The 6,679-nt window shown below is 34.3% G+C and overlaps 1 long non-coding RNA gene across 14 annotated transcripts; it reads left to right on the forward strand.

Moving 5' to 3' along the window:
• The first annotated feature begins 2,881 nt into the window (after nucleotides 1-2,881).
• On the forward strand, nucleotides 2,882-6,468 carry LOC113349780. 14 transcript variants are annotated; one of them, XR_003360375.1, is made up of 9 exons: nucleotides 2,882-3,814; nucleotides 3,887-3,944; nucleotides 4,108-4,196; nucleotides 4,297-4,411; nucleotides 4,509-4,587; nucleotides 5,347-5,527; nucleotides 5,783-5,864; nucleotides 5,968-6,050; nucleotides 6,233-6,468. It is a non-coding gene; the product is annotated as an uncharacterized LOC113349780 (long non-coding RNA). The 14 variants fall into 14 exon arrangements; XR_003360372.1 differs by having other exon boundaries at nucleotides 2,882-3,807; nucleotides 4,083-4,196; XR_003360374.1 differs by having other exon boundaries at nucleotides 2,882-3,807.
• The last annotated feature ends 211 nt before the right edge of the window (nucleotides 6,469-6,679 follow it).

Genomic DNA, 6,679 nt, shown 5'->3' on the forward strand with positions numbered 1-6,679 from the left:
AAGAATCAGATGAGCTATCATCACTTGAATACTCAAGCTTAGTGAATTGGAAAAAAAATTAATTTTCCATGTTTTTCTTCTTCATCTTCTCTAATTTTACTCTCTCAATAGTTCTACTTCTTTAGCTTAATCATTTCACTAATGATTTCACTAATCATTACCCAAAATTAATCAGGAGGATAGTTTAGGTATTAATATAAATATCTAGATAAGGGGTGACCTAGATTTACTTCTAAATGTCTTACTAAAAATAGAACCATGGTCTCCCAAAAAACCATGGTCCCCAGAAAATCATTCTAAGAGTATAACTATTATCGATCAATCCTAGTTATAGCCCGAATACCCGTCCTTGAATGATAGGCGCTTGTAGCCCATCTTGGCTTCCACCATTTCCTTTAATAATTCGTCTTGTAGGAGGGAAATTGATTGGTAATTTTAAGATAAAATTTGGAGAAGTTTTTTATTTATTACTTGGTTTGTGCCCGTGCTACGCACGGGGTATTTTTATTTTCTATTTTAACTTGGTGTGAGCTGGGCTTCGCCCCGCCCGTGGCGATGCATTTTCAACTCGGTGTGTGCGGGTATTCACCTTGTCCCTTGGCGATGCATTTACTTGCTATGCACGGGGTTTCACCCTGCCCCGTGGCGATGCAGTTTTAACTTGTTGTGCGCGAGGTCCCGCCTCGCCCATGGCGATGTATTTCTTATTTGGTTTGTCGGGACCAATTTATTTTCGTAGAAAATATGGTTGAAATTTGTGGAATTTTTTTCCCTTGCATATTAATTTGCAAAAAAAGTCTTAATATGTTAAGTACTCGACTTTCAAATTGAATTTGGACTTTCATAAAATTATAAACACAGTAAGGTTAGTTTTCCTTTTAAATTTGTAATTTTCAAACTAATCATACGTTGCCAAATATTCTCACCAAAATTTTCGTTTCACATAGAAAAGTTTTATTTCGGCCAATAAAAAATAAGAGTTTCCTCACTATTCAATGTGAAAATTTTATTTAAGCAGGCCTTTAGGCCTTTTGATATGACGATTATTTAAGGTAAACATGTGCATATCCTTCAAATATAAAATGACGACACTGTACGCCGTAAGGAATAATATTGGGTGTGTGTATGCGTACCATGGATTCATATGGCCTACAATTTCTGTACCGAGTATAAAGATCAAAATTTATTATTTTCCACTTGCTCTCCATTCTGGAACCCGCTGGAATACAAAATTACAGGAGAGGGAGGAAGACGTATGGGAGTTTGAATCAGGATTCCATTATTTTGTGGGCGAAGGAAAAGTATTAGTGTATTACTATGAAAGTTTAGATCAGACATATTCCTCCTCGTCCTACAGTTTAACATTTTTTAGATTTTAAAGATATTTAGTCCGATAACATACTTTAGCTTTCGTCCAATGTTTGACTCTCAAAGATTTGCTGGCTGTGAAAAATCTAATTTGAATTGGTGGTTAGGAAAACAACCCTCATCTTCGATCACTAACTCCACCCACGGAATACGTTGAGCAAGTAATACATGTGTCCGTCATTAAGCAAATCACATCCAACCTACATAGTCTTGTTGCCTTACTTCGGTGAATTAATTGTTGTTGTGACTGTGCCTTCGGTAACAAATTAGTGTAAGAGTTCGTCAAGTCTAGTTGCTACATAAACTATAGTACAATCATCCCACATACTTTCCTTCCCCAGTACTCAATCAGTCGATAGGCCCATGGGTACCGACCAACAAAGAGGACCAATATGAGTTTCATGTAATTGAGTCTCCAAATAAGAGTAAAATTGAGTTTAGGAATTTTTATTCTTTAGGCTTGTTTTTTGCGGTAAATTTTTCCTTGTTAAAAATTCAGAATTCTAAATTTGGTTAAGTTACGATTTCTTTTTTTGAGTGTGTATTTTTTTTAAACTAATCGTACGTTGTCAATTGTCCTCATCATAACGATCATTTCGCAAAACTCAAAAAAGACTTATTTCGACCAATAGGAAGCGAGGGTTTCCTCACCGTTTAACGTGGGAGCTTTACTTATTTAGGCCTTTAAACCTTTAGATTTTTTTTTAAGAAACACGAGATATTTGTCCTCAAAAAGAAGACAGGTTCTCGGCAGTTTCTATCATCAGAGCCTAACAAGGTGGAGATAGTGATATAGTTTTCCGTGCTTGTAAATTAGGTCCTTTCCAATTAAAATTTTTTAAATCTGAAGAAGTAAAAGCTAGATTATGCATTTTAACTGCCATCATATTATGTTGTCTGTTGATTTGAGTCAACTTTCCCAGAACAAAAGAAACTACTTCAAAATCCCACTTGATGGTATCCCTGTTGTTGTTGTTGTTTTTTTTTTTTTTTTAGAAACTGAAAAGATTGAAATTTAATTAGGAAGAAGTGTTTATAAAAGAGTTATCCACCTGCAACCGATGTTTTATACAACTAGGTGAATCTATTAACCGAACACTACTTAATCTCTCATTCTAGCTAACTTAGAGAGAATATCAACTATCTTATTTTTCTCTTTATGCACATAGTTACATTGCCAAGAGATGGAATTATTAAAAAACTTTTTTATGTCTATGATCAAGTTATGAATCCTCCAATCAATTGTACTACACCATATCCAAGATTTTGCAACATATTGGTTTTCAGTTATGCAACTGATATTTTCGTTGCACATGTTTATACGTTGCTCATAAAATGAATGCGTTGCATTAAATCTTATATATCGGACAGGAAATAAGAAATTAGGACACGCTAGTACTTTGTTTTAATGGCCGGGGACTTAAATGTCTACTACACCGAACCTTATATTAACCTAACTATTTTCTTTTTATCTTTTATTTTCTTATACCTTTTTTTCTTCCTTTTCATTTTTCTTCTCTTCATTGTTAAACCAGCAGAACTCTCTTGGAATCGAACTCAATCTATCAAAAATCAAAAGCTATCTTATCTGAATCAAACCGAATTTGTGAGGTCTCTTGAACTCGATCTGATTTGTTAGATGGGTTTTGATAAGATTGAGTTTAAGTTATTTTATTTTTCGAACGAGGGTTTCAACTCAGTCTGATTTGTGAGATCTCTTGAACTCGTCTCACAAATCAAACCCATATTTCAGAAATCAAATCCAATCTTCAGGTATTCAGAAATCAAACCCAATCTTCAGGTAACCCAAATTTGGATTCAAACCCTAGAAATGGGATTTTCTCTTTTATAAACCCAGCAAAATGTTCTCTCTATTTTTATGAATTTCAATTTTGAGTTTGATTACTGTCTATCTTTACATCCGGTTGGATCGATTTTATAAGGTTTGTTTTTGGTTAGTTTTTATTAGACAAAATCATTTAGGTTTAAGATTTTCGTTTGGGTGCTGTTTTGAATTCCCATAATTTAATTGCTTAAATCTGAGATTTTTGGGGTTTGTATTGAGTTAATTTCCCTTCTAGATCCATGAAGTTATTGATTATGGAAAGAAAGAAAGTGATAAGAATGACTCTTTGGTTATTCATAAAGGAGGGATGGAGCTGAGTTTCACACTGCTTAAGATCAAGAAGAAATGTCAGGACTTATGCTGCTATCCAATCATGGTGGTATTATGCATATTTTAAGTTTATTTTTCATTGTTAGGTACAAAAGGAGTGTATTTTTTCTCTAAGAGTTTATCAATCAATGTACCCGGTCCATCAAAAAAAATAAAAAATCAATGTAGCCCCAATTGGATAAGTAATTTGTATTTTCTTCTCTTGACTGCAGTCAAGTGCTACATCTGATGTGTAATTATACACGTGAAGTTTTTGAAGAAGGGTAAGAAGTAAGAAAATCTCAACCCATGCTCTTTTTTTTCTCTTTATGCAACTACTAATTTTTTTATGTGTGTTTGCAGTTGAACAAGAGAATCTCCAAATCAAAGAATCTGATGGTTATTTTGCCGTTGAGAACCCGTATGTGCCTAATATTGTCCATTTCGTATCCTAAATTGGCATTCACGTGTTGGGTTGAGTTCCTGTTGTGTTTGCAAAAAAGTTTTTGTTTGAGTAAGTGTTTGAATGACCTGTCCTGTCACCTGTGGCTCTGATAAGTAACATGTTTGGTGGAGAGAAACAGTACGTGGTCTTGCAAAGAATATGTTCACCAAAAATTAGGGAAGCCAAGGAGCTATATTTTAACAAGGATAGGTGTGTTGTTAATAAGTTGTAAGTAACTTTTTGGTCTACTCATTTGTTTGTATCTTGAGTTTACTGTTTGGTTTGCTTATGGGTTTGCTAACTTATTCTCAATTTTCTGCCATTGTAGAATACTGTTAACAAGCTTGCAGATTACTCTTGGTCCTAAGGTTAGGAATGTTGTTTCGGAAATGAAGTACGACTCTCCTAAGATTGTGAAAGATGGAGTGGTTGTGGCCAAAGAGGTAGACACCTTTACATGGTGCTTTTGGGAGTTTGTATGCAGTGTTAGTTTAATCATTTAATGTTGTCTTGATGTGATTTTTTGTAAATATCTCCTAGGTTGATTTGGAAGATTCAGTTGAAAACGTCAGTGCTAAGTTGGTAAGACAAGCTGCTGCTAAGTTTATGACTCTAATAAGTAAGACACACGACTCATATCCTCTGTAGAGACGGCTCTTTAAATTAGTTTCTTTTTAAGTACATAGTATTTGCTTGTGAGTTGAATAAGAACGAAAATCTGTCGTGATATAGATGGTTGGTATTCTTCTGTGCAACTCCTGATAGTTTTTCTTTAGAAATGACCATCACTTTGTGGTTAATCTAGCAAACACTATGTACTGCAGGCTGACTCCTGGTTAAATAGTTGCTCTAGTTGGTGGTGGAAAAGTTTTTTTTTTTTTTTTTTTGCGTTTATGCAATATCTAACTATCATGACTTGCATTGCCAAATTTTCCAGCTTTGAAGTTAAACCTCTCAGTTTTGGAGATTAAATCCATGTTAACATTAGTCAGTGTTATTTTTTCGTTTACTGTAGACCACAATAACGAACTTAATCTAGAGGTTTTATGACCCTCTCAAGGGAAAGATTCTAGTAAATGAGGTCCCATTGGTGGAAAAAAAAGATGGCTTGCATCAAGTGGTGATCATACAGATGAGTTTGTAACAAATTTGTTTGTTGAAAGACACTTAAATGGGGGTGTTTTGCAACTTAGATAGAGATATTCAAACTATTAGGGATCTATTTAAGCTAGTTAATATTTTACGTGTTTCATTGTGTTTGATTTTATTCAAACACCCTGTCTTGTCTTCTGTACTCTGTAGGGACTGTTGAAAATTTTATATATGTACGTATATGTTAGTTATAGTTGTTGACAACGATGATATTTGGTGCTTTCAGGCACACTACCAAGGTAGAACAAAAAAGTTCGATGTGGAAAAAGCTCTAGCCACCTCATTACATGATTTTGAAAAGGAAATTTATGGTTTCTTGTGGGTACGAGACAATCAAAGAATTATACTCATAATCTAGTACAAGAGAATTGGATGACAAAATGAAAATTTTAGCTCTTTTTATTCAGGTGAGATCTCGCATTCCTAATCTTCTACATCTATTAGTTTAATGCGTTCGCATCACATGTAGTTTGGGAACCTCCAATATTAATACTTAGTACTGTTTCCTTACTGTGGTCTTATTGGTATTCAGACTGACAATGGTACAGTCCCACCATTCTCTATACCTGAAAGTGCAATAGCAAAAAATCCATTTACAAGCTTGCTTCTCTGTTCCTGTTTGCCTTTTGATATATTATGTAAGCTTTTGAATTCGAGTGCAGGAAAAATACATGGTTCCTTAAATGTAATGGAGACTTGTTTATAGGATTCCTTGCAGATTTACTCCTAGGCTTGTCTTACCATGTAAGATAACATAATTTTTTGGTTGAAGTGAAACGTTTTCTTTGTAACTTGGAACAAGATTTTGATCCTAGTAATTCTTTGATTTCTGTTTCCGTGACTGCAGTTCTTCAATTTGCCATATCCCCGTGAAGAGATTACTGAAAGATTCGAATTGCATGGTCCTTGAAATTCTTCCATTCGGATTAGGTAATATTCTTAGCCAGTTTGAGTTATTGTTCACCAGCCACCATGCTTCCACTTTGTATGAATTAATTACCTTTTTCCATATCTGTCTCGTTCCAAATTACAATTCTATTGCATATGAAAGTGAAGTTTATTCAATGATTTTCCAAGGTTTCATCACTTGTACTAAATGGCTTTTGTTTTAGGTGCTCATTGGGTAACATTGATGCTCATTATGAGAAGGCATTGGAAGTTTCAGACAACAGTACATGACTCCAAACAACTGAACTGGTGATTTGTAGGACTTCGTTTTATTTTATGCCACAACAGAAGACTCATAGTGCTGTTAAGTGTTGTAAGGATGATTTGTAGGACTTCGTTCTTACAAAGTCAGGGTTCTGTACTATTTGTAATACTTGAATTTTTAATTTCGGAAGTACCAATACAGATTCTGTAATTTATATATTTTTTTTAATTCTGGTAATATATTTTGCAACGTATATATATGTTGCTTAAATTATTTTATACGTTGCAGTATATCTAACTAAAGCAACGGATGAAGCAACGTATGAAACGTTGCTCTAATTAATTTAAGCAACGTTTCCGGACGTTACCAAAATTTTTGACGCCGTTTGGGCAACTTAATAAGCGTT

The sequence above is a fragment of the Papaver somniferum genome, chromosome 2 (assembly GCF_003573695.1).
Source record: "Papaver somniferum cultivar HN1 chromosome 2, ASM357369v1, whole genome shotgun sequence".
NCBI lineage: Eukaryota > Viridiplantae > Streptophyta > Magnoliopsida > Ranunculales > Papaveraceae > Papaver > Papaver somniferum.